Genomic DNA, 24,216 nt, shown 5'->3' on the forward strand with positions numbered 1-24,216 from the left:
TCACAGGAGACAACGGACTACCCATCGTAACTCCATCTGTCTGCTCGTAATACTGGTCATTAAATAAAAAGTAAGTGGATTTAAACACATGCCGAAAGAGATTAGTGACTTCAGCACCAAATCTAGCCTCAATCAACCGCAACGAATCAGACAGAGGAAACTCACTAAAATATCAGAGTCAGCCCCTCCAAACGACGTAAAAAATCAGCTGAGTTCCTGATATGATGTTCACTCCGACGTACTTGTGGACGCAACAGAGAAGCAAGATGCTTGGCTGCACGACATGTAGAAGCGCCAATATTACTCACTATATGACGGAAAGGAACCTGTTCCCCCTAGGTTATATGGCCTTCCGCAGGTTGACAAGGAAGCGGTTCCTTTTCCGTTACCCGAAGACAGACGCCGTACATACGTGTGATGAGAACCTTCTGCCAAATTTAAGTGCTCGCCTTTCAAGTGAGAAGGTATGAAAATTCTTGAGCTTCTTGTGCTTCAGTATCTCAAAATGTTACGCAGGTAAAATGAAGCTAATAACAACTTGCTCTAAGGCATACAGGCAGTACTTTTTTCTAAATACATGTGCAATAAAAGGTAACCTCCTCCACACATTTCACATTGATCAACGGTCGTATAGGATTATCTGTGAAACTGACTACCCCACACCCGGCGTCTGACACAAGAAGAGGGCAAGTTATCGCATTGAGTAAGTAGTAGGGATAGCCTGGAAGTAGGGAACTTCTCACGTCCTTCATAACGAGACCTAAACAGTACGATGTAAGTCATAGAAATGAAGTCGTCATAAACGCGATACTTGCCGGCCGTGTGGAACGTATTCTACCGCACTACAAATGCGCCTTTATGTGTAAAACAAATCAGACATTGAATTTTTATCTAGAGTAAAGTGACGGGAATAACAACTCCAACAGCGTCTTACTGGGGACAAGCAGATTCAGGAAAGTAGCTTCGCATTTTACACTGTTCCTTTGTTTATCGGAAAACGACTGAGTTGCAGCAGAGGTCGTTTCGGGTGCTGTGTGTGCAAAGTTGTTCTCGGACGAGTGCTATACCCAAGCCAGAGACTCGGGAAATGGCTGTCTCATCGCAGGAGGATTTATGGCCAACATAAATGTGAGCAGGCGTTTGTCGTCTATGCATGCTCAGAAGTACCGTACCGCCATCCATAAAGGACGCAAATGTTCACTGTTCTAGAGCTTGCTTCGCACGGTGTGTGGGACCAACCAAAGCTGAACTCTTACAACTGTATTATTGTGAAGACCCGCGGTTGATCAGTGGACTCGTATTGGCGACTGTACGAAAATATTCAAAATAAGACCCCCTACTATAAAGTTACAGACGGTGACCAATTTCGAATTTTGTATATCAATTCCCGTTTCAACTCTTTAGTCAGGTAAACTGCCGTGAGGACAGTTTTGTGTTAGCAAACATAATTCGTCGTCGATGGAGAATACATATACTTTCCACTTTCTCATTCAGGTCCGTTGAGAAGGAATTACCCCTTCTCGGTCTCTATTGTCCATTACAAAATGTTTCTACTGAAGTAATTTGTCATTCTTCGAAGTTAGTAAAAGGAGAATTTCGTCGCACCCCGTTCTTCAGCAAGAAGTTGTAGATATATCTTTGTTCTCTACCTGAGTGACCAGGACGCCATCTAATCACAACATAAGCAATGGCTCTCAAAGAAAGTTGCTATAGGTGTTTCTTGAATTCGTTGCATAAACATCCCGAAAGCAATAGAGGTATCACTTGTAACATATGCGGTTACAACATACCATTAAACACTTGACACCTAAGGAGCTACTTGAAATTTTTGCCCATTGTTATAAATAATATAGATGATTGTGTATATTTGTATGAGGGATTGTCGAAAAATAACGCCTCCGAGTTTTTACGTGAAAACTCTTACTTTATTAACATTCTACACTCTTATTCTTCATTTCTATATATTTATTTATCAATCTTGTTACCATAGCAACAAATACATTTCTCCCAATGAGAGGCCTGTTTACTGATACCGTCACTATAGAATGTTTGACTTTGTTGACGGAGCCACAACCTCTCCTCTGCTTGCACCGCTTCATCACTGCCAAAGTGAAACCCTCAATGGTGTTCTTCAAGTTTGGGAAACAAACTAAAATCGGATAAGGCCATGTCGGGACTGTGTGCAGGAGTGTGAACTCAAGGTGTCAGATGGTAGCAGATGTCGCAGCGCTCATGTGTGGATTGGCATTGTCATGCTGAAGAAGAAGGTGCTCCATGTGTGGACGAACTCTTAGAGTTCGTGTAAGTCGATTACACAAACTGTCTCTCACGCAACGCCATAGTCAAGTTTGTTGTTTTAGCTTTCCACTGAAAGAAAGTCCAGAGGTTTTAAATCTGGGTGTGGTGTATTTGGTGTGCTGTCGTGTTTGCATTGTATAATGATTGCTGAGGCGAGAGGACAAAACGTGCTGCCGGCGTACCAAGGGGTCCGCCGAACTCCCAAGTTCCCATCTGACGGACGGATCACCGTCTACAGTTTCACATGTCCTCACTCCATGAGACAACGCGGAGACGTTTGAACTTTACTGCAGAACATTGGCGCATAGTCTGATGAACGGGATTTTACGCCACTACTTGTCCTCCCCTTAGCCTACGGCAAAGGGAACGCTGTCAACAGCGTGTTGCGTACCTGGGTGGTAACGCATCCAAGTACCGGCCACGAGCGACATTGCGTAACTTCTGACAGTCTGCATAGTATCACAATAATGCCACCTGATCGCTACGTCAGAAGGGCTCAAACTGATAGGCTTGTAGCGCATATATCAACACACGAATCATACCGAGTTACGTGTTGGCTCATATTTGCTGCAATACGGCAGTCCTTTGTGGCACATCTTCTCATGACGACGAAACAGTCGTTAGCGACGCTCCATAACGCTTACGTAATTATCGTTCTACTTCTGTATTATAGAACTTCTTTGACTTGAAATACATGTGAATATTTCCTCTTAGTCTGTCCTTTGTTGTAATCCGGAAATATTTTGTAAATGTCTTTTCTGAAAATATGGCATTTAGTGTACTGAATTGTGATACATAACTGGTTCACGCTTAGGGAATGCACTAATGTATACCATACCAAAGCTGGATTGAAGTCCCTCCCCAACGGAAAGGCTTAAGCGGTATTGGAAAAGGTGGAAGGGCGCGATTAGACGATTGTACTGTATGTGGCAAATATAGTCTGTGACCAGCGTCTGGTGTATAATAACCTCGACTGTTCAGTGACGCAAAGATTACGGGAGAAAAGATATCCCTCGCATGTGGATTACAATTTACTGTCATGTCATGGCATTTATTAGACTGCTCTGAAATTTAAATTTCCGACGCCAAGAAGTTATTGTATAGAGCAATCGTATTTCAAGAGTCGCGACTGTGTTATACAGCTTCGTTCCACCGCCACAGAAGGCAGTCACTATAACCGCCTTCAGGCAAAGCAGTAATCAGGTCTGTACTTACGTGCGTGGTCCTGGATGTGCTGATTTATCAAATTATGAATACTTAACATTGACTCTGTATCACACACCCTGAATATCCCTAGATATTTGCTTTGATAGGATCCTACTCCTCTTACAAAAATGTTCCACGTTTTTATTTAAAAACAATGAGAAAGTGTCAAACTGAATCATTATAATTATTAAATGCATTTCTAAACTTCCGGGAGAAATATTTTTGTTTTGCAAGTAGTTTTCTGTATGAAGTGCTCCATGTGACATTCAAAGTTGGACCGAGCTGTGCATCAGTAGACCAAGTCTCGTTGCTTCAAACTTGCTGATGTGAGCTCATTCTGTAGGGAAGAACGTAACCTATTTGGGAAAAAGTTCAGCGTTGTCATAGTAGCAACGATTGCCATGAAATACTGGAAATGACTAAGCGCTGCTTCGCCTATGTTTCATTTTCAATTTAGCATCACAGATCCATAACCCACAATTCAAATTGTAGTTTTGCAGCATTGGATCAAGTACCATCTACCGGTCTCTACTCTAGCTACGGTAAACGGAAAACCGGCTGCGTGCACAGACCAAGTGAAACTCCTTGTTTCCTTCTGTGGGCAGTGTAGTGTTTACGGACCTAATACTAGGTTGTGCATTGTAACTTCGTGAGTGTTACGACTACCAGGTGCTGTTAAACTGCAACAAGGAAGTCTTATGGATCTGGATCTTTAAAGGTACGAAGACATAAGTTTCTATTGGAGAGTAACCTCAATATTATTCCAAAAATATCCATCAAAATGTCAAAAACCTTACGCATTCCGTTCTTCCACCATTCTTTACGGAGAACATACATCTTCAAGCGTGTAAATTCCACCCAAACATTCTTCTCCGAATGAAAATAACTGTAACAATGATTTAATCTTAAATATGGCAGTGCATAAAAAAACCAATAATGAGACTGTAGCTTATAATGAAAATGAGAAATGCAGATTATGGCAGTAACCACGTTGACAACGATGAAAAGCAAATAAACGTAAATGAAGAGATCCCACAGCCGAACCATTCCTAAAACAGATAGAAATAGTTATTTAATGGCAGGCTAAAAAAGGGACGAAAACGTATGTACGAAAACCAAAACACAGAAATTTGGAAGAAATGTCAAATTCAACAGAAGTGCTATTTTACTCGAAGAATTGTCTTCAGGGTAGCTGAAGAGTTCTGTCTTTACTTCTTCCTCTGCAAATGTTTGCAGGAATTAGGAGAGGCATATGCTAGGAAAGCATCTGACAAATGATTGGATCTGATGATGCCCAGCATACACTGATCTGCTCAGTGTTTTCTGTGTTCGGAGAAAAAGGGAAGGAGCGAAAACTTCAAACAAAAGAGTCAAACAAAAGAACGTTGAATAATTTATACGAACTGTGTGGTGAGAATTTGTGTAAAACTTCCCTCTTACAGACGTCGCGGATATCAATCTGTAATGTGAATATGGCTTTTCAGGATAAGAGACGCCGTGAAGGAGTTCGTGATTATCGTGGAACAGGAGGTGAAATAAATGAAACTGATGAAATCTATGTAAAAGAGATAAGTGTAAAAAATAAGAAATTCTGTAATTATAAATAAAGTTATACAGGGCAAATACAGAGACAGAGTTTCTTTCAGAAGGTACAGCTATAGAAAAAAATGCGTTAATTGTATTGTGGAGAAGTAACTAAACTGTAAGCTTGTCGTCGTATAAAAAGTTGTTTTCGTCCAAATTCAACCCACGGAGGGAAAACCTTAAGAAAGATACATGTAATATGTGTGATAGAACAGAAGCCGAAATGAAACATTGTGAAGTAATATGAAGCGGCAAACATTAAAGAAAGATAAAGGTTCTCATTTCGTTTAGTAGAAAAGACATAAGATATGAGAAACAATGACTTGCTTGTAACGAAGTATAATGTAGAAACTTTGTATTTTGAGTTTCAAAAGACATTCCATCTGCCTAGGATTACTATCAACATTCTGTGTTAATAAAGGCAGTTTAGTGCGTTTTTGTATAATTTAGGTATTCACAATAGCAAGGACGTCAAAAGCCACTGCTGTGAGTGGCTTGAGCGTGAAACTGGCCATAGAGATCAGGTTCCTGGCAGAAACCTCAGAAAACATATAGAAGTGTTTCTTAATACAAAGACATTTATTCTTTCGTTAGACTCATGTGGAGCCAAAAGTATAGAATAAAAATAGTGCTGTTACCATATCGCGCTACAGAAGGTTACTTTGCCCTAAGATCACCCAAGGAAAGGCTTTTTGCCCAATGGCAGTGATTCTGAAGGCATAGAGTGTGCACCGCAGCTACAACAACGGTTGTACACTGTCGATGATATTATGAATGCCATAAAAGGAAGTCATAAAAAGAATGGTTTGGTGGTCTGCAGAGTCGAAATGAGGGAAGTCGTTGAAACACAAATGCTGGAAACGCAATAGTAAACCGCAATGCTGGGACAGAAAACCACAATACAAATTGGGCGAAAACTAGAGGAAGAGGAATGAGAAACGACAAACCTTTAAGCATTTTTATACAAAGAGACTTTGAGCAGGAGATTGCAGTTGAAATAAGCATTCCGAAAAAGGGAAAAAAAAGGAAGACCCTCTTCCCATCCATCGAAACTAGATGAACACATTCATTGTGGCCAGGGGGAAAACCGTTTTCTAAAGTAAAACTGAACTTCCTTCTGCTGTTGATCGCGAAAGATGAAAGACGAACGTATCGGTCATTTCAGAGTGATACTAATGTGGAAGACGACATCGATGGTTTCAATGAACAAGTTGGGTTCTAAAGGAATGCGAATAATGAAAAATAATTGTAATTTTTGGTGTGTAAGTTTCATTCTCTTTCATTTTACTGTGTTTATGCAGTAGGTTCTGTTGTGATGTACTGTTAGTAACACCTAATTCCATTTCGAATTTAAGGAATGCTGTCTTTGACTTTTGTAGGTGTTTCATGACGTGTTTTAGTATTATCTGCATTGTTGCAATTGTTTAGTGTTTATAACGATCAATAAAAGGTACGTCCATGCGACGGCAGCTGCAGTTTTGTTATCTTCAGCGTGGTTTTCAACAATGTTTAGCTCACAATACTTAATTTGCTGTTTATGTAAGCTTCGTTCCCAATTAGTAACCTTATCAAACTGTTTCAGAGTTTGAAAGATATGTGGTGCTCTATGTGCCTTGTTGCTATCAGAGGCCCAGTGCACTGTTCAGTTGTCTATAATGAGGCCAAAGAACTTTCAAGTCTTTTAGTCTTTTGATGCATAACGAAAGCTCATATCCGGCAGCAAAGCATAATTATGTAGGGTACTGACCATCTTTGTTTATTGTTTCGAAATTATTTACGCTGATGTTCTACTGCTTAATGAAACAATAATAACCCTTCTTCGTTAGGAAACACTGGAAAAATTCCTTAGTAAATGCATTTTTAAGGGAACGGAAATTTTATGCTATATTATCTCACACATGACGTTTTGGCCCTTGGTCTAGTGATGCAGGACAATGTCCAGTTCATAAGCCAATCTATTAAAAAATAAATCATCTAAGTTCCTATCTGCAGTGATAATCTATAATTATTAATAAAAATAATCCAGAATATGTTAAATTTCACAGTAAGACAGTGGTTACAAAATCAATTCCGAAGTTTAACATTTCAAAGGCTGCGATATAACTTGCACCACAGGTTTGTAAATGGTATTTTTATATTTGTATTTCTCTTTTGTGTAGGTGTTCCGATTGTTTGATACTAAAAGTGATAGTCAAGAAGTGTGTTAGTAGACACAATAGTTTAAAAGTCCACCTTTTTGTTTAGCCATTTTGATAGTAATTATATAGTACAGTTTGTGTAAAGCCCCATAATTAATTTTAAAACATTTGTGCACTTGAAAATATTATTTGGAATGTCTTACTTAAACTCCACAGATCCAGGATTCCCATACACATGTATGCAAAGAAAAAGTTTATATACATTGACAGCTATTAGTGCTCGTGTTAACTAAAATAACAGCTAGGTCACTACTTCTAAATCATTGTCCTTCAGCAATGAAGTTTTAGAGCCACCTCATTCCCAAATTATCAGTGCGTTTCCTCTGCTGAGTAGTACACAGCAATTGCTGTTCCAATCAGACTGTGTACATTAATGTGAAACGGCTTGTTGTCAACAAACGTCAACACATAGGCGGCTCTGCTCATGACTCGTTATTCTATTAATACGTTCCACTGCCTACGTTGTTTTTGGGCCCGTTTAGTAAAGAGATTTCTAATTAAGGTAAAGTTTAGTACAGATATTAGTTTACGTTGTTTGGGGTACATTTACCTTATATTACACATGCTTTATAAGACCTGTGACTGTTTTATTGGAATGACCACAGCTTTTACTTTCCAAACAACATTCCGTAAGTTTGATTCCCGCTGGAATGTCTATTGGGTACTTGCCATAATTATCCCGACAGGTGACGAATTACTGGCCGATTACTTTCCATTGGCATATACGATCACGTTCAAACTTAAATGCCATAAAAGGGATAGAATTTTAAGGTAGAGTTACATTTGTGGAACTCACCTAGAATGTTGTATAGATGTAGTCTTGTTAATATTTGATCAAGTTCTACACTTGTTATGCCTTTGAAATCCTCATCAAAGGCTCTTCCCCATACCACTGAGTAGGAAGGGTTACAGCAGCCTCTTCCCAATACCACTGTGTAGGATTACAGTTCCATTTCAGAACATTAAGTTGGTTTCATATTTTAGTAGCTATAAACTACGTCGGAAAATTCTCCACATTTTCCACTATACATTGATGAAAACACACTTCAATATAAAGTATCTACACCTTCTGTATGTATTGGGGATGGTCCGCCATAGACAGCACACCCTGTATAAAATGTGTAACTAATTATTGTTCCAAGAGTAATATGAACAAAAATTATATCGTTAGTTGCTCCTGTTCAGAAACATAAGTCGATAGCGAACATGGTATCTAAAGATCTCAATACAAATAGAATATAAGCTGAGAGTTAAGACCAAACAGTTTGTCACGCTGATTAATTTAGGGGAGCTATCAGAACCCATCGAGTGAGCTGAGACGAGCAAAGCTGACCGTAGCGAGAGTCTGTATGTCTGTCCACTATGGTAAGAGCAGTAAGTCTCAGCACAGGACAGACGCCAAAGACGGTGACTCGGGTTTTGGAAAGTTATGGCTGAAACTCACTGCTAAGTCTGAAGGCTCCATACACGGCTCATTCTATGGAAAATAAGTATATTTGTCTTCCGCAAGTGATTATGAACTAACTGCAACTGCAAGTTAGCGGGCTGTGTGATGGAGCAAGTGGGCTACAATACCAACACTTAACTCACTACTTCCTACAGCTCATTATTATCAACAGCAAAATATGAGCCTCCACTAGTACTGTATCTGGACTTGGACCAGCAAAGCTATTATTTGTGTCAGTAAAGTTGCTACATATAAAACGTGTGACACACTTTCTTTACCCACAATAGTATCCAGCACAAGCCTGTAAGTGAACCGATTGTTCTTCTGCTGCTGTTTCGGCCTCTGTAGGTTCATGTGTAACTCCTCCATGGACTGCACATGTTACTTCTCCTCCCAGAAACTTTTCACTTTTTCTCGTCGGATCTCCCGCTGTTTTTCCAAGGTCCTTCAAGTATTTTTCACTTGCCTCTTCTACAGACGACTATCGCTTTCCTGTGTCCTCCTCTCTCATCCACCTCTGGCTTATTGATTAGTGTTTTTTTTTCAATTTTCTTTCCCTTACACGTTAATCCCCAATTCATACTAATCTTTCCTGAGTTTGAGAAGCTTCTAGCAATTCATGACTCTCATTTTTACTAAGAAATTTCAACGAATGTCGATTAGAAACATATTTAGACCAATCAACTTAAATACAATTCTAGTTATGGGATTGACACCAGTGACTGAAAAGGTCAAGCCATCTTTTAATTTTCTTCTGTATATTCTGGTTAAGTTTCTATGTATATAATCGTAGGTCTTTCGCATGAATGAACTGTGGTTTTGGAAAGCCAGCAGTTAAGCAGCCCATTCACAGCTCGATCAGTCAGTAACCTGTCTGTGTGTGGGCACACTGTAACTGCTCTATAGATCCTACCTGGCTACACTGATGGAGTGTAGGATGCCAGTTAGAGGTTGGTGCAAGCGAGTAGCGGTCCAACAACAAAGCACTGCATCTGAAACATGGACCTTACCACTATAAATTAGCCCACACAGAGACGATGAATCAGGGCAGGCCCGCTCGGGGGTCGGTCACCAGGGTAGTCAGTCTGTGTATGGTGACATTCAAATTGGCCACGGGACATGAGCTGAGATGCATCACTGTGTTAAGACCAACATACACAGCCCGACCATTTGGCTGAGCCTCCTTGCCCAACTGGTCTACCTCAAACAGTTCGCCTTTATGTGGGCGATTTTATATTGGTCCACCACATCGGTATGCTAGTGGACCTCTACCTGCTTGCCCCAGCGCTACATGACACTTTACACCCCGCCAATGCAGCAAAGTACAGTCCGCCACAGAGCCACACTGTCAACAAATTGGATAACTGCTCAGTTGTGGCGGGAATAGGCTGTCCAATCGGGCTGTGAATGGGTCGCTTTAATCTTGGGGGGTCAGGAGCGACTTGATAAAAACTTACGATTGGGGAGTCGGTATACCGACTCCAGTCAGTCGTGGCAGGTATGTTGCTGCCTCACATTGTTTTGGCCTGGCTTCGGCCTGGCGCCTGTACTCATTTGTTTTTCTTGTACTTTAGAAAAAAGTACGTTGTGCGAGACTCTAACAGAACGCTTAAAACGGTGACCTGTGAATACTCACCGCAGCAAATAAATAGCCAGCTAGTACTTTTTGCCAACGTTCTTTCCGCTGAGGACGTTGTACCTTACCCAGTGAGTTCTCGGAACCTGGTTAGAAGGGGGACCTATTTGGATCAGATGGCTATCTGCCTGCCTCTCCTGAAAGCAGCCAAACTATTCAGATTCTTTTCCTGTTGGTCTCAAAACGAGACAATGACATAGGCTTGTGAGTCCGAAACTCGCGCAGATGAAACGCAGGTCAATTGAACAAAGTCGTACACAGATTTTGGTTGGAGAAAAACAGTAACGTAATGAATACGCCATTCGTTTGAGCTCGACAACCTTTTTATCCTTGGTGGAAGAGTCTTAGTGCAAATTTTTGAGCGGAGCAGACACAGCAGACGCGTTCTAACTTCATTTAGCGACACAGAGACAATGAAGGCACGCTTCTCGGAGGAGATTCAAAATACGACTCAGTGCAGTTAGACTCCATTTTTCTGGAGAGGCAGCATGAATTGGCAGACGATTTCCGCTGGCATCTTTCTGCACCATTCGCAGTCTGCTTCTCAACACACAACAGTTTTGGTGATAATATCCAGCAGCATCGGCTTGCTAGGACGGAACAAAGTTAGTGACTTTCGATACTTCATTTAATTCACGTGGGTGGACTGGCATAGTTGCATGTTTAATTTCATTTCACCTTCCGGTACGATCCCACAAGCACTGCTAACCACCAATGGCTATGTTGGGCTGTATTTATTCCTTGCTGAGAAAAAAAGAAACGTGACACTCTCAAGGACTGCGTTCAGTGGCACCCTGATACGAGGGTTATTCGGCAAGTAAAGAACGATCGGTCGCGAAATGGAAAATACAGTGAAAATATGATCAAGCTTTTCACAGATGCGTTGGGCACTGTGTTTAGTATGCCCGTCGATCACATCATGTCGCTCTTTTCCGTTCATAGCTCACAGTGAGAACATGAAGATGGCTATAAGTTAGCGTCTCTCACCATGTATGAGGGCCAGGCGAAAGATTTCGCCTGAAGCTATTCATTCCGCATAATATAACTGTCGTACGGTTCGTTCTAGATGACAGTTCTCGGCCGCACTCTGCAAGAGCAATGAAGATGCCCTTGCATCGTTTTCGATGGGATGTGTTTGATCACCCACAATAAAGCCCGTAACTGGCTACTCCTGAGATTCATCTCTGCTCAGATGAACCGCTGGCTATGAAGACAATATTTTGACACAGACAACGAGCTGCAGTCCAGAGTAGAAAATTGTCGAAAAGCACTGGCGGCTGTCTTCTGTAACGAGGGAACTGGAAAGTTGGTACAACGCTACAACAGACATCTAAGTCTGAGAGACGATTGTGTAGAGAAGTAGCTGGAAGGTGTAGCTAATCGTTTCATATAATTCAGTTTTGACTTTCACTGTGGTTTCCATTTCGTAACCTATCGTACCTTACTTCGCGAGTAGCCCTCGTATAACATGTGCATACAGGCTATAGTGTTATTTATTCAGTTGTCACGGTAATGGGCTACCAGATAGCCTCAAGAAGCATTTCTGTGCACCCTGCGTTTTGACTTTGCAGGCAGTAACATTGCTCAGTTTAGAGGTGTACAGTGTTTGCAACATTCATTCTAGGATACAAACATGGCCTACGCACAACTCCTATTGAGCAGTTTCAGCCACTTGAGCAGAATCGCATTGTGGGCCTGTGGGAAGCTGGGTTCTCACACTAACACACTAAAGAATTTCAGCACAGGTTGTGAACAATGTATCGGTGGTGGGTCGCTGATTTCAACAGTGACCAGTGGAACATTCCCTCACCTGTAGACTAAATTCTGGACTTCCATGCAGAACAGAAACACCTGAATATCGATGCGTTTTGCAAGCAGCTGTGGCCGATGTAACATCATCCAGAGACGAAATTCAGGCACACGTTTCACCTGCTGTGTCATCAGGGACCATTGGGAACCGTCTGATTTCAGCAGGATTAAGATCGTGGTTGCCTCTCGCCAGACCATTACTGACACGAAGGCACAACCAAGCAAATATACTGAGGGAAGTGGCACGCTGGTAGCACACTGGGCATGGATTCGGGAGGACGACGGTTCAAACACATTTCCGGCAATCCTGATTTGGGTTTTCCGTGATTTCTCTAAATCGCTTCAGGCAGGTGCCGGGATGGTACCTTTGAAAGGGCACGGCCGATTTCCTTCTCCATCCTTTCGTAATCGGATGGGACCGATGACCTTGCTATTTTGTCACGTCCCCCGAAGCAACCAATCAAGTATGGGTACTTTGGTGTCGTGGTAAACTTGACTGGAGAGCGAAAAGGCACTCTGTTGTCTTCAGCTATGAGATTTGGTTTTGTCTGTGTGCGACTGTTGTACGTATATGTATATGTCGTACAAATGGCGAGCTGTCTATTCCAGAGTCATTCGCCCACTATATAAAGGACCAATCCCAGGCTTCATGCTGTGAACGATCTTCAGTTACAATTTGCTGTCAAATTTGGTGATACCACGCGGTAAAGTAACCAGTACCCGCTACATTGGACAGGCTATTATTCCCGTACTACATCCACATAGCGCTACTGCGAGGCAGCGCGCTCTTCGTGGTACAGTCGTATAATAATTGCCCTAGCCAGCAAGCTCACCAGATCTCTCGCTAATCGAACTTGAGAGGGACATGATGAAGCGGAAACTTACTCGTTCTCCAGGGTCTGCAAGAACCATTGCCGAATTACATTAAAAGGCACAAAATGCTTCGGAGAGTCTATCGCAAGCTGTCATTGGGCATGTTTACGATCGTTTGCATGAGAGAAGACACGCTTCCGTTGCCGCCAGAAAGGGATACACTGTTTGGGCATTGTTTCTGGTGACGTGTGTGTTTCAATTGTTCTGAATTGGTTATTTTATACTTCTAAACCGATAAAGTACCTGCCACCTCATGTATCACAAAAATGACCTTGTCATTGAGCGAGTAGCACTGTTCTTACGACGGTTTACCTTAGGAAACGTTTCACCATCAGTCCCAGTACTTTGTCAAGTAACTTTGAACAACCTATAGTTTTATATTACAGTTTCATTTCATGGTTCAATTAGGTGTTCGTTTTTGGTGCTCACCTAAATTCTATATAATGTCCATATTAATATGTGCACACTGATCATTTTGTTTAAATACTGTGTTTATTTGGCCCAAGTTCTTAACTTCAGAGTTGGTGAAACCCTTTTACATGGGAGTGAAAACATCCAAACTCGGTGCTCTTGCCAACCTCTTTTTAATAACGTTAAATAAAATCCGTTACGTAACATTTTAACTGAGAAACTTGAGTTCTTTTGGGAGCTATCTGCCTCTCTGCAGGCCAACTGGTATAGAATTGTGACACCATTTCAGAAGTAAGATTCAATTCGATTGGCACTTCGCACATTCAGTAACCTCCTCGGTACCTGTCCTTCTAATTGTCCTGTCTGTTGTTTCCTACATTCTTACCGCCATTCTATTCACGTTCATCCTGATCACATCCTTCGCAAATCTTGTTCTTTTGAGTCTGATTGCTCCTGATATTGTCCTCACGCTGCGGTACAGTTCTTTCATAGGTCTTCGCAATCATTCCTCACCATCCCCTTCAGGGCCTAGTTTTTACATCAGTACTTTCCCTCTTCTTTATGCAGTAGTTCCGCACCGTATCTTTGAAGCGTCGTACGTAGTACCGCATTCGTCAACGTTGCCTTGTACTGTCTGATATTTGCACCTGAAGATACATTGGCTTCGTTGTACATAACTCTAGTCACACAGAAGGCCGATCTCATCTTCTATATCCTCTTCATTACTCAATGATTGCTCATGTTTCTTCTAGTTATATAATCTCCCAGGTACTTAAATTTGTCCACCTTTTGCAGTGTGCCTTCTGGTGTTTCTCTGTCGCCGGGCCGGCTGCAGTGACCGAGCGGTTCTAGACGCTACAGTCTGCAGCTGCGCGACCGCTACGGTCGCAGGTTCGAATTCTGCCTCGGGAATGGATGTGTGTGATGTCCTTAGGATAGTTAGGTTTAAGTACTTCTAAGTTCTAGGGGACTGATGACCACAGAAGTGAAGTCTCATAGTGCTCAGAGCCATTTGAACCATTTTCAGTCGCTGGTGGTATTCGTTGTCTTTGTATTATGATAGGAGATCTTCAGTTTCATCTTTCTCGTTCCCTAGCTGAAGTTTCGAAATCTATCTTCGTATCATCTTCTGTATCACTTAATACTGCAATGTCGTCCAGAAAGACTGCGAAGTCTACTTGGATACAGTTTTCCATTTTTATGTTGAAACAGTTAATTTCCAATGACGTATTTTTAAGTTCTCAACAGTTGGCCTAAGTGCAATATGAAAATTATAACTTCAAAATACATTGAGTTTCAGCGTGCAAGCTTTCGATTTCAGTTTTGGAGTTTTGCTGTAAATACTTGTACGTGTAAGGTTGAAAGTGTTTCTTTCCGTTTTTGCTGAAATACACAGCGTTGTACCTGTGGTACTTTGTTTAATTTCATATAGAAGGAACTTATGACACAAATATAAGTTGAAAAATTCCATAAAAAAACTCCTGTTCTGAGTAGTCAAAAATGAGACATTTATTCAAGTAGACATTAACATGGAATCACTTTCTTCAGTTAACAGTAATAAAGTTTGTGGACTATTTAATTTCTCTTTATGTAGAAGCCTCAAAATCTGTAGTACTTCCCAGGATCTATAAAGACGTAACAGTTTGCGCAAAGCATATCGCATTTGGCAAAACAAACGCAATGCGATACGCAAAAATATGTTTTGCCATTGTAGACGCTTTATTTGAAGTATCATGTGTTCCGTGGACTGGCGATGGTTTCTTTTTCAAGTGATCGAAAGCAATGCAAGAAAGTAGTATCGCAAGTATCCAGCTTAAATCGGTCGATACTTATTTTCTCTGACGATACTGATAAAGCCATGTAAAGAGACTAGGAAACGCACGTGCGCTTAGTCCCGGCACCGTGCAGTTGTCGACATTTGGCAGAATTTCGTCACAATTGTCTGTGTCTGTTACCTAGCACGTTTAATACTGACCAGAGAAGCGTTCAGTCTTCGCCTTACCTACTTGTGCGTCTTTCATACGATTATGGTGCGCATTTAAGTGTAACAAATGCCCTTCTCGTAGGATGTGCTGCAAGTGTTTTCGAAAAACTGAGGTTCACAGTTTTACGAGCTTGTTGAATACCATACGAGAGCGTTAGTACAAGCGCCTAAAGCGGCACACTACGACATTCTAATCATACCGTGTTCTAATCTTGTCATTGCTCCCCATAATTTTTATCCAAACGTACCACTAGAGCGAAACATGTTTCCACGGAAAGGAATAGAAGTAATAATGATAGTCATAGTGTTATTTCATAAAACTCCAGCAGCGATTTTAACGTGTTTCTACTTTCTTTAAAGGTCAGAGAAACGTATCACTTCGTAAAAATTGCGTTACTCTCCAATATCTGGTATTGCATCAGTTAACAGCTCCGGTATTCAGTACCAATGTTGATATAATCATATTAATTAGCTACAATTTTTTTTCTGTATTGCAGTTCTCTTCAAATGTTAATGAGGTTTGTTTTCCGCTACCGTTAATAAGAATCAAGAGTGTGAGTCAGAAACTGACGGTCATAAAATGTGCTTGATGCAAGTCTGTATCATGTTTTAATGCTTTTGTGGTAGATGGCATCTCAAATACTGCCGCCCTGCGAAAGACGATGACCTTTTGAGCGTAATGACTTAACTACAACAGCATTTATAATAGGCCCATGTATAAACCAATAAAAAAAATTGCATTGTATAAGATTCCTAACGGCTCCATCCACATCTACGTTACAACTACATGCATATTCCACAAGCTAACATACACTGCATGGTGGCGGGTGCCCTGTACTATTGCTGTTAATTTCAGAAACGGAGCTGGGAAATTTTCCCATTCATATGCTTCTACACGCGCTGGGTTTATTCTTGTCTTCGCAGCCCATACGGGAGATAAATTTTCGTGACAGTAACATCGTTCTACAGTCTGTCTGAAATAAACTTTCCCAATCGCGTTTCGTAATAAGAACATTCTCTTCCATCCAGTGAATCCCATTTGAGTTCACAGAGCATTTCCGTTAACACTCGCGTATTGAGCGAAGTTACCGGGCGCACTCTAGCGGCACGTTCCTGAATTGCTTCTATATTTTCCTTTATGCCGACCTGTGGGGATCCAAAACACTTGAATAGTAGTCCAGAATTGATGGTACAGGTGTTCTGAATCCCAATAAACCGAAGTCGACCATTCGTCTACGCTACTAGCGGCCTTGAGTGCCCGTTGCGTTTGCCTTGCAGCGTTATGCCCAGATATTTAATCGACATGTATCAAGCTAAACCCCACGAATACTGTATTCGTACATTATCTGACTGATTTTCCTATTCCACTGCAAGAACTTACATTTTGAATACGCAGTGATTCATCACATCAAGATGAAATTCTATCCAATCACTCTGCATCCTCCTACCGTCACACAGCGATGACATTTTCACGTACATTACACTTTCATCAGTATACGGTTGCAGACTGCTGCTCAGCCAATCCGTCAGATATTTTATTTATGTACACCAATAGCGGTCATTTAACACTTCACTGGTGCACTTGCGATTGCCATCACCGAAGTACACTTTTCATCTAGGACAAAGAACTGAGCTCTACCACTTAAAAAATTTTAGAGTCCATAACTTAAGGGTATAGCCGACCTAAATTTAGATATTGTAAATAATTGTGTAATCAAGCGGTGGCCTACTCTCATTGTGTTACACTGAAAAAGCTGAAATGTGTTAGTTCATTCCACATGTGAGATTCCGAGGTAAGAGAAAGAAATTAAATTTACTGTGCGAATCAAAAGCAATAAAGCATGTGTACACCCAGAAAATCGTGTTTCTCTAGTATTATTATAAAGAAACCAGTGAAAACACATCTACACCAACCGAGAAATTCGAATACGGCGAGAACTGCGGTTCTCAGGAAGTCAGAAGAAAGACAGTGAGAGGTTCGCGGGCGCGACGTATAATGGCTGTTTAGCAATCTGTTCACTTCAGAAAGTTATTTATTCTTTAGATGAGAAATCAGGCTCTAGGAAACACGGCAAATGCACTGAATGAATGGGAACATTTCGGAATGATGTTGAGGAAACACTGCATTTGTGTTTTGGTTCTGTTGCGGTGACAGATCGACAAATTATAATATTACAGTTGGAACAACAATTAAATGAAAGAGAGACCAGTACACAACTTTTCCAGTTGAGCGCCTGACCTTGTTCGTGTTGTAACTTCCTATGCCCACTTTGTGGTTCTTTAGTGAACACAGAAGCGAGGAGCACATGCGCTTCATCAAAAGAGAATTCATTTATTAATTTATGCTACACGTAACATCAAATAGTAAAAGCAATATATAACTTTGTTTGCTGTAGTTGCCGTATCAGTTGTTAACAGGTGATCTGAATGCTGACGTCTCTACAGATACAAATGTTTACAATTCGTGGGTCTTCAGTACAACAACTATTCCGCAGATGGCGAGTCCTGATTGCTATGTAAGGCTGTAAATGATATGCAATGGCAGGCACACAAAATGGGATCTGTGCATCGATGTCTGAAGTACATTGCCTGAATTTATGCTGCAGGTTCCTCGTGTGAAATTGTGAACTGCACTATCACTTACGTGATAGCTAAACCAAGTCCTGTTTAGTGCATATCGAATGGACAAATATCTGAAAAAAGAAGACATGCAAACAGTTCATTAGTAAAATTGAAGAATATAGAAATTCAGTCTCTAAAATAACTTTTTTTATGTTGTTGCGACGTCATATAATGCTAGATGGGGAAATATTAGAGATAACTTCAGAAAGTCTTAAAAGAAAATTCCGAACTGTTGCGCGTTTTCAGGAAATGCTTCGAGGAGAGGGAGACCAGGACTAACAATGATGACGATAGAAGAAACAAAGATGTCACACGTGGCCTTAGCGGCGATGAAGAAGAGTCGAGCGAAAACGGAGAAAACACTCAAGAAAAAGCAAAAGAAACCAGTACACCAGAAGGTGTAGAATCACAAAGTCTCAACCCGCACAATTCAAAACCAACAGTCTCTGTTCAATGTGTCAAACAACGAAGGAAACCAAAAAACAGTTGATACCTATCGCTACCCCTTCCAGAAACTGCCGCCGACACTTTCATGGAGTATCTCATTACAAATATGGAACGTTTGAGCTCCCCTTCGTCGCCATTACATCCCCATGACGCTTTTTTATGTGGAATTGCTCCTGCTTTGAAAAAATTACCCCTACATTACTGGCATTGCTCCAAAGCAGATACATTTGCTGCTGTTCGAAAATATGAGTTTAAAATGCTTATGGACCACCAACAAATTCCAACGTCGTCTTGCTTGGCAGATTATTCTATAGCAGTGTTCTCTCAACTACTATTCCCTACTGGAAGCTCTCATCACTTTACCCCAGGGAATGAATGTCATAACACATCTACTGATCAAAGGCAGCGGTCAACTTGTCCCAACCGTTTATTGCAAACAATTCGAAGGAATCTGTCATTGGACTACTTCAGCGAATGAATTACCAACAACATTGTATACTGATAAGGGCCAATAGGGCGCTTCACTCACCTATTCAAGGAACAATCTTTTCATTTCCCTACGGAATTAAAACGATGCTGAAAGATAGTTTTACATTTAGTTAAACATGCAATTTTATGTCACAGTTGTAATTCATTTGAATGTATCAGTGACTTTGTTTTCAACACGCTTTGCCCGTGCATAAGCTAATACATATTTTCTTTCATACTCTTACTTACGTAATAGATATCTGGTAGTTATATGCATGTTTAGATTAGAGGCGGTGGGTGTATGTTGATTTCAGGTATTTGTCAATAAATTTTCGAAGTTTACTATTATTCGTGTGTGTGTTGATAATGTTAAATTATATTCAAAATGTTAGCAATCTCCAACACCGATCTGAAGAATATGCTCTGGAACCAAATAATAGCTTAAATAATAACAACTGGTAATCGGATAGGTGTATATTTCAGAATTTATATCGGTAAATACATGGGAGGTAGGCAAAGGATTACGGTTTTGGGAGTGTTGACTATACCTACAACATTTGTTATCTCTTGGTATTTGACAACCAAGGAAGAGACCTAGCTTCAGAACAAAAGTATTAAGTGATTATTAGATCTTCCACGAAATGCGTCTGTCTTTGCATTCCGTCCTTGCAAACGTAAATTTGTAATGTGTGACCCCCAGTGCTCACATGGACTTGCTGTGTGATGTAATTACATGTAGCTGTACCGTACTTTTTAATAAAATTGTGCAGTAAGCAGAGGTTATAATTAGGTAATCTATTACTCTAGAGTGGCTTGAATCCGCCTATTTTAAATCTAAATTTTTCAGACAATATACCAAAACACAAAATAGCAAACTGTTTTCTGATGTCCTCCTGGCACGACTCAGACGAGAGTTGAAGTTACGCTTTCAGTAGTCCAAATTATCCCTTCGATACTATTGCATTAAGTACGCTTTTACAGAAAAAGCTTCATCAGCTACAATTACACACGGAACTTGAGTGTCAGTGTTTGGTATGATAGGATTTTCTGGTACATTCAAGCGCACTACCTAATTTTGGATTGGGAAGAACCTCCCCTTCACTGTTCTTCCCATAAACCCCAAAATCAACAGCAATAAAGCTAAATTGAGCGTCTACAAGAGCCAACAAAATTATAGAGAACGTATTTTTCTAATTAAAGACAAGTGATCCAGTGTTCGAAGGAGCTTGTTTCCCATCCAAAGCTTCTGTACATTTGGGATAATTCCAAATTTTACAAAAATTCTTAGCGATGTTCTTCCACGTCTCTTCTGTCGCAGTGGGCATCAATTCCGCCATCGTATTGTCTGTAATTATCTTGCAGGTTTCTCGTACGATCTTGTGAGCCGTGCTATGTCCCATGCGATAGCTAAATGAAATTGTTTTTAATGAAATCGTGTTTAGAGCATTTCCAGTGGCGAATTACCTGAGAAAGGGTATACAGTAAGGATATAACAAATGAGGTGGTCTTGACGGTAATAAATCAGAATTATGTGAAACAGAAGAAAACACTCAATGCTATACGACAGAAGCCAATAATGATGTATGTTGATTTCACACATTTTACTGCCAAACAGATGTCAAAGGCTGTGTCAGTTACCCCTGTATAATACACACTAACAAACCTCAGACTAACAGTAAGCCGTTCTCTTCGTGTGATGGCTTTTCTACAGTGTGTTTCGCTTTTTCCGATGAACTTCAAACTTGATCAGTAGTAAGTTGAATGAAATATCTGACATTCTGAAACATTCAAAAATCTTTGCTCCATCGGCCCATCAGTTCACTGCACAGAGAGCTAATTTCCCTTCTGTTGCACTATTTTTCCACGTCTGATGAACCCACTTCCATTTTTTCACTTGTTATTTATCTTCTTCATCTAAAACCACAGCAATGACCTTGAGATCGTTGTCCAAAACCTTTGCCATCCCGGCAGCTCAAGTGGACTGCCAGGCGCTGGGAGGAACAAGGACCACTGTGAGTAGGTTAAATGTATTCGCAACTGCGAATATTTGAAACCATCAGCCGTAGAATGGAATGATGACAGTAAACAATTTGCCCGGGTGGGGATTTGAACCCGGATTTCCAGTTTATCGCGAGCGCTCGTGTTATCTTTTGGTTATCCGTGCACGATTCACAGCGAGACTAGGGATGTTGATAAATTATGTGTATACCGATACACATAAATTGTATATATACCGGTATATCGACATTTTTCCAAAACTTATTGATATATGTCGGCAATACCTTTCCACAATATTTTGATATACAGACATCAGACTGGTAATATCGAGTGTCGATATTTTGGTTTTATATCATTTTATTTCAATCTGTATATTGAGCAAGTAGCAAAGGAAACAAAAGAAAAATTAGGAGTAGGTATTACAATCCATGGAGAAGAAATAAAAACTTTGAGATGCCGATGACATTGTAATTCTGTCGGAGACAGCAAAGGACCTGGAAATGTCATGAAAGAAGGATATAAGATGAACATCAACAAAAGCAAAACTAGTATAATGGAATCTAGACGAATTAAATCGGGTGACGCTGCGGGAATTAAATTAGGAAATGAGACGATTAAAGTAGTGGACCTTGCCGTTGGTGGGGAGGCTTGAGTGCCTCAGTGATACAGATGGCCGTACCTCAGGTGCAACCACAACGGAGGGATAACTCTTGAGAGGCCAGACAAACGTGTGGTTCCTGAAGAGGGGCAGCAGCCTTTTCAGTAGTTGCAGGGGCAACAGTCAGGATGATTGACTGATCTGCCCTTGTAAAATAACCAAAACGGCCTTGCTGTGCGGGTACTGCGAACGGCTGAAAGCAAGGGGAAACTACAGACGTAATTTTTCCCGAGGGCATGCAGCTTTAGTGTATGGTTAAATGATGATGGCGTCCTCTTGGGTAAAATATTCCGGAGGTAAAATAGTCCCCCATTCGGATCTCTAGGCGGGGACTACTCAAGAGAACGTCGTTAACAGGAGAAAGAGAACTGGCGTTCTACGAATCGAAGCGTGGAATGTCAGATCCCTTAATCAGGGCCGGTAGATTAGGAAATTTAAAAAGCGAAATGGATAGGTTAAAGTTAGATATAGTAGGAATTAGTGTAGTTCGGTGGCAGGAGGAACAAGACTTTTGGTCAGGTGAATACAGGGTTATAAATACAAAATCAAATAGGGGTAATGCAGGAGTAGGTTTAATAATGAATAAAAAATAGGAGTGGGGGTAAGCTACTACAAACAGCATAGTGAACGCATTATTGTGGCCAAGATAGACATGAAGCCCACGCCTACTACAGTAGTACAAGTTTATATGCCAACTAGCGCTGCAGATGATGAAGAAATTGATGAAATGTATGATGAGATAAAAGAAATTATTCAGGTAGTGAAGGGAGACGAAAATTTAATAGTCATGGGTGACTGGAATTCAACAGTAGGAAAAGGGAGAGAAGGAAACATAGTAGGTGAATATGGACTGGTGGTAAGAAATGAAAGAGTAAGCCGTCTGGTATAATTTTGCACAGAGCACAACTTAATCATAGCTAACACTTTTTTCAAGAATCATAAAAGAAGGTTGTATACATGGAAGAATCCTGGAGATACTAGAACGTATCAGATAGATTATATAATGGTAAGAGAGAGATTTAGGAACCAGGTTTTAAATTGCAAGACATTTCCAGGGGCAGATGTGGACTCTGACCACAATCTATTGGTTATGAACTGTAGATGAAAACTGAAGAAACTGCAAAAAGGTGGGAATCTAATTAGGTGGGGCCAGGATAACCTGACGAAACCAGAGGTTGTATAGAGTTTCATGGAGAGAATAAGGGAACAGTTAACAGGAATGGGGGAAAGAAAAACAGTAGAAGAAGTATTGGTAGCTCTGAGGGATAAAGCAGTGAAGGCAGCAGATGATCGAGAGGGTAAAAAAACGAGGGCTACTAGAAATCCTTGGGTAACAGAAGAAATATTGAATTTAATTGTTGAAAGGAGAATTATAAAAACGCAATAAATGAAGCAGGCAAAAACGAATACAAACGTCTCAGAAATGAGACCGACAGGAAGTGCAAAATGGTTAAGCAGGGACGGCTAGAGGACAAATGTAAGGATGTAGAGGCTTATCTCACTAGGGGTAAGATAGGTACTGCCTACAGGAAAATTAAAGAGACCTTTGGAGAAAAGAGAACCACTTGTATGAACATCAAGAGCTCAGATGGAGACCCAGTTCTAAGCAAAGAAGGGAATGCAGAGAGTGGAATGAGTATACAGACGGTCTATAGAAGGGCGATGTACACGAATACAATATTATGGAAATGGAAGTGGATGTAGATGAAGATAAAATGGGAGATACGATACTGTGTGAAGAGTTTGACAGAGCACTGAAAGATCTGAATCGAAACAAGGCCCCGGCAGTAGACAACATTCCATTACAACTACTGACGGCCTTGGGAGAGCCAGTCCTGACAAATTCTACCATCTGGTGAGCAAGATGTAAGAGACAGGCGAAATACCCTCAGACTTCAAGAAGGAAATAGTAATTCCAATCCCAAAGAACGCAGATGTCGACAGATGTCAAAATTATCGAACTATCAGTTTAATAAGTCACAGCTGCAAAATACTAACACGCCTTCTTTACAGACGAATAGAAAAACCGGTAGAAGCCGATCTCGGGGACGATCAGTTTTTTCCGTAGAAATATTGGAACCTGTGAGGCAATACAGACCTTACAACTTATCTTAGAAGAAAGATTAAGGAAAGGCAACACTACGTTTCTAGCATTTGTAGACTTAGAGAAAGCTTTTGACAATGTTGACTGGAATACTCTCATTCATATTCTTAAGGTGGCAGGGGTAAAATACAGGGAGCGAAAGGCTACTTACAATTTGTACAGAAACCAGATGGCAGTTATACTTACAATTTGTACAGAAACCAGATGGCAGTTATAAGAGTCAAGGGGCATGAAAGGGAAGCAGTGACTGGAAGGGAGTGAGACAGGATTGTAACATCTCCCCAATGTTATTCAATCTGTATATTGAGCAAGCAGTAAAGGAAACAAAAGAAAAGTTCGGAGTAGGTATTAAAATCCATGGAGAAGAAATAAAAGCTTTGAGACACGCCGATGACATTGTAATTCTGTGAGAGACAGCAAAGGACTTGGAAGAGCAGTTGAACGGAATGGACAGTGTCTTGAAAGGCGGATAT

The sequence above is a fragment of the Schistocerca cancellata genome, chromosome 5, assembly GCF_023864275.1.
Source record: "Schistocerca cancellata isolate TAMUIC-IGC-003103 chromosome 5, iqSchCanc2.1, whole genome shotgun sequence".
In the NCBI taxonomy this organism is placed as follows: Eukaryota; Metazoa; Arthropoda; class Insecta; order Orthoptera; family Acrididae; genus Schistocerca; species Schistocerca cancellata.